Below are 5,315 nucleotides of genomic sequence, written 5' to 3' on the forward strand. Positions count from 1 at the left end.
AGTCCCATCCCAAGCTGTTTGTCCTACATGTTCTTAGTAAATCTCTTCAGCAGCCCTGGCTGAGGGGGCGCTGGGTTTCTGGTTCAGTTCAGAATGGGACATGCAGTTTCACCGTTCACAAGCTCTCTGTGCCTGTCAGCCCAGGCAGCACATGCCACATGTGCCCACAACATTAATGCCTGCCTTGGGGCTTCAGTGTTACAAGGAACTGGGAAAACTGCAGGTCAGTCTGATTTTACCAGGTGTCATACAGATCAGCTCCAGCTTTTCAGCACCGGCCAAAGAGCACCATGCCACGCTGACTCAATAAACCAGGGCCCCACTGGATTGTGCAATGCTTTCAAACAACATTCCTGCCCCTTTTTGTTCACCTCTATGGCCAGGTGCAGAGCTGCCCAGCTGTGTGACACTGAGAAGCAAAGAGGCATCACAGTAGCACAAGGGTATGTTTTAAAGTTTATCCAAATTCTTCAGTGCAAGGAAAAGATGAAAAGTGCCTTGAAATCAGCCCCGAAAGTGAAGGAGGGAGACTTGGCAGCTGTGCATTGTTACGTCAGTGTCACAAAGAGAACACGTTGCTTCTGCATGTACTTCTCCAGGATGCTGGCACATGCTTCCTATAAAACACTTCACACAGTGTTCTGGCCTCAGTCCTTGACCTCCAGCAGGGCACAATCTCTTCAGCTTTTTTTTTTTTTTTAGTGGTGGGCATGCATCACTTTCCCAGACTGGCCCTTGTGTCATTTTTAGGATTATTATATAGCACAGTCCTTAAGCAAAAATCAATGCTGTTAACCCACTACCAGGAAAGAGAAAAGCATGAGTCCCAGAACAACAAGATGCAGAAGTTTTTTTTTCTTTCATGTTGTGTCTCAGGACAAATCAGTTTCAAATTCTATTGACTGAACAGAGCTCAATCGTTCAAGTCTGTGTGGCGCTACCCCCAGCAAATATTCTACCTCCCAGACTCTTTGGCCTGGGGCTTCAAATCCTCCCAAATCCATGGCAGGCATCCTACATACAAGCCCCAAGCCTGGAGGCCTAGGAGTTCAGATGTCCCCAGTCTTGCTTGCCCCAGCCAAAAGGCCAAGCAGCAAGCTACAGGGAAAGCCTAAAAGCAATCCCCCACCACCATAAATTGTATAGCCAAGATCCTTGCATTTGGAGGCACTTGTAGATTCTTGTAGGGGTCAGCCTGCCTGCAGTACAAGGGACAGGCCTTTACCCTCTAACTACACCAAGTCGTTCAAAGCAAGAAGAAGGGAACCCCCCCCCTGCCAGGTAAGTAAAACCACCTGGGCCAAAAGCCACCTCATGGTATCCCCCCCTGAAACCCACTGACAAAATTGTGCTTAAAAGCTTGCCTAAGAAAAGCCTACCTTTGTTGTACTGCATTTTTGCTCTACTCTTCCATTTATGATGTCCCCACTAGGGCTAATTGTTGTGGCTAAAATGTTCAGGGGCTGCAGGAAATCATGAAATCCTTTTCCTCTTAAAATCAGCAGGGAATTTTCTTAAAAATCAAGAGCACAAAATACTCTGTAATGATGATAGGATAAATACAGAGGCTGCAGGATTCAAGCATGCACTTTATTCTTCAAGAGTCACTTTACCAAGAGCGTAAGTACAGTGCACTCAAGCACTGCCAAAAACTAAATGTACCCAGAAAAGTCTCCAATCCATTTTAATAGCACCAAAACTGCCAGAAGATACTATGGAAGCTTCACGATGCTTTAGGGTAGAGCTATCTTAGTAGCTTAACTGTATAACAACCCTAATTAACTACACTGGCAATAGAAATAACTATGTGCTAAGCACTAAAATACTTTCTAAACAGCATTGTCAGCAATGTAATTCAGAGCCTGTATTTCACAGATTTCATAAACATTTGGGCTGGAAGGGACCCGGGAGGATCATCTAGTCCAGCCCCCTGCCCCAGAGGCAGGAAGTCAACAGGGATCATAGGATCCCAGCAAGATAAGCATCCAAATGTGTCTTGAAAGCGTTCAAAGTGGGTGCTTGAACTGTTTTCGGTGGCAGTCTATTCCAAACCTTGGGGGCTCAGACAGTAAAGAAGTTCTTTCTTATGTCCAGCCTGAATCGGTCATGGTGGAGTTTGTGACGGTTCGATCTTGTCATCCCTTGGGGCGCTCTGGTGATTGTAGTATTTTACAATCACCAATCACTCTGGTATTCATTACCTTGGATTTACTGGGAGACAAAAGGAACATTTTTATGAGGGGGAACTTAAGGATTTGGTAGAGGTGCACTGATATATTGATCCAATATCGGATTGACACCAATATGACAAAAATTGATTATATCGGAAATCAGCTTTTTTTGCCTGATGTGGCCAATAATTTGCCCAATAAATGCCCCATGCATGCGCAGCTGCAGCACAGCACATAGATGGTAAAGAGTACAGGGTGGCAGCTTGGAGAGCTGTGTCCAGCTGGTAAGTCTGTTGTGGTGGAAGGGGAAGGGGGAGGGAAGGGGCATGGGGGCGCAGATTGCAGATCTGCGTGCGGGGCGAGGGTGAGCTGCTGCTGCAGGCTGGGGCTGGGGCTGTGCTGAGCTCTTCCTGGTTGGGGCTGGGCTAGGCTGCACTCAGGGTGGGCAGCAGTGGCACTGAGAGGAGAGGTTGGGGGGGGCTATGGTGAGTTTTGGGGTGGCTGCAGCTCCCCCATAGCTTCCCTCCCAGTGCCTCCACCACCCTGAGTGCCCTAAGCGCAGCCTGGCCCAGCCCCTGTTTGGGAAGAGCCCAGCGCAGCCCTGACCCCAGGCCACAGCGGCAGCCCAGCCTTGCCCCACGTAGATCCAGGGGGCACACCCCCACCATGCCCTCCTGGCGTGCACGTAGCAGTGGGAGCCACCCCTCCCCTTCCTGCACTCCCCAAATGAGCTGCAGCTCTGTTTCATAGTTTCATAGTAGCTAGGGTCTGGAGGGACCTGAACAGATCATCTAGCCTGACCCCCTGCCACAGGCAAGAATGAATGCTGGGTTCACAAGAGCCCAGACAGGTGATCATCCAACCTCCTCTTGAATTTGCCCAAGGTAGGGGCGAGGACCACTTCCCTGGGAAGTTGGTTCCAGATTTTGGCCACCCTAACTGTAAAATATTGCCTTCTGATCTCTAACGTAAACCTATTCTCCATCAGCTTATTACCATTGTTCCTGGTCACCCCAGGTGGTGCTGGGGAGAAAAGAGCTCTACCTATTTGCTGTTGATCTCCCCTGATGAGCTTGTAGGCAGCCACCAAGTCCCCCTTCAGCCTCCTCTTGTTGAGGCTGAACACGTTCAGGTCCCTCAGTCTCTTGTCCTAGGGCCTGTCCTGCTGCCCTCTCATGAAGCGTGTGGCCCTCCTCTGAACCCTCTCCAGGCTGGCCACATCCCTTTTGAAGTGCGGCGCCCAGTACTGGACGCAGTACTCCAACTGCAGCCTGACCAAAGTCGCATAGAAGGGGAGTATCATCTCTCTGGTCTGGCTTGAGATGCACCTTTGGTTGCATGACAAGGTACAGCTGGCCTTGCTGGCTGCGGTCTGGCATTGGTGGCTCATGTTCATATTGGAGTCAATAATGACTCCAAGATCCTTTTCCGCCTCTGTGCTTTCAAGAGGGAAACTCCCCAGCCTGTATGTATGTTGTGGATTCCTTCTCCCCAGGTGCAGCACCCTGCATTTGCCTACGTCCCACATCTTAGTGTCATCAGAAAACTTGGACAGCGTGCTTTCCACCCCCTTGTCCAAGTCACTGATGAAGATGTTAAACAGTGCGGGCCCGAGGACTGAGCCCTGGGGGACCCAATGCTCACATGTTGCCAGGTTGAGTACAACCCATCAGCCACTACTCTTTGGGTGTGCCTTATCAGTCAATTTTTTACCCATCCAACTATGTAGGCATCAATGCCACAGTCGCCTAATTTACTGATGAGGATGGGGTGAGAGACAGTGTCAAAGGCCTTCTTAAAGTCTAGAAAGACTACCTCCACAGCGACACCATTATCTAAGGATTTAATTACTTGGTCATAAAGGGCAATCAGGTTGGTCAGGCAGGTCCTGCCTTTGATGAACCCATGCTGATTGCCCCTGAGCATGATCTCCCCTGCAGACCCCCCACAGATGTGCTCCTTGATGATTCTCTCCACTGCCTAGTGCTCTGCTCCATACTGGCTGGTCAGTGCCTGCCCCAACTCTACTCCCTCCCTCACCACAGGAGCCTCAATCTGTCCCCTCCACCACAAACTCCTTCCCCCACAACAGACTTACCGGCTGGACACTGCTCTTCAAGCTGCTGGGCTGCATATCAGAAATTTAATTGGTATCGGCTGATATGCCTCCTTAAAAATCAGCTATTGGTATCAGCCCCCAAAATCTCTCTCAGTGCACCCCTATAATTTGGTTCTTCTTTGGATAATTCTATAGTATCTTTCTACAGTGGCCCTTGAAGTTAGTGTGCTGTAGAATGTACTCATATAAAAATGGCATCTGATTCTCATCAGATAAGTTTTCTGTGCATGTCTGATGTTAGAACCATTTGTTTTAGTCACTTAGGTTTTCTTAGCATTTGAGACCTGTAGAAGCAGGAGTAAAAACTGTAGGGTTTGGGGAGTGGGGGTTGTTTGTTTGTTTTTTGTCTTTAACATTTGGCCCTTTTCCTCCATAGACCCTGGAGCACTTTACAAATTGAATGGGCATCATTATCCCTGTGTTGACACCAGGGATGGTGGTAGGTGGGGAGGTCTCCCAATGGTTCAAAGGAAAGGCCAGAAATAGACCTAGTTCTTGTGTCCTGACCTAATGCCCAGTATCTCCCAGCTGCTGCATCACAAACAGAATTGCTCTACTAAATCCTAAATGGTTTCACCCACAGAAGAAATGAGCACAGCTGTGAACAGTGAATAAGAGCTTATTTTTAGGCAACAAAAATGTTAGGGAGGGGGTCATTTGTGGTAGTTGTTGTTAGAGATGGGGGTTTGTGAGCTGGCCCTGGTTTGATCCATGGGAGCAGTTTCGTTGTTTGTAGGCAGCTGCTCCTACCTGAACTTAATGAGGTTGCACCAAATTCAGAGCCTGGGGAAATCTGTCCCTTGTAAAAGAGGTGCTTCAGATCCAGAGGAGGCTTAAATGCAATGGAACTGCACTCTTCAGAGAGACTTTTCATACATTTTTTAATAGCATCATGTGGGTTTCAGAGCTTTGGGGTATTTCCTTTGACTCAGATTCTTCCTTCCAGTATACATAACTCAGTAACGCAACCTTTTCAAAGTCTAGGTCTTAGCTTGTTGGAGATCATGACCACAGCCTCCCATGAG

General features: G+C 48.5%; 1 pseudogene; it reads right to left on the reverse strand.

The window, feature by feature from the left end:
- Positions 1-1,100: 1,100 nt before the first annotated feature.
- Positions 1,101-1,289, reverse strand: LOC112549528 (annotated as a pseudogene).
- Between the last annotated feature and the right edge of the window lie 4,026 nt (positions 1,290-5,315).

The sequence above is a fragment of the Alligator sinensis genome, unplaced genomic scaffold (assembly GCF_000455745.1).
Source record: "Alligator sinensis unplaced genomic scaffold, ASM45574v1 scaffold907_1, whole genome shotgun sequence".
NCBI classification, from domain to species: domain Eukaryota; kingdom Metazoa; phylum Chordata; order Crocodylia; family Alligatoridae; genus Alligator; species Alligator sinensis.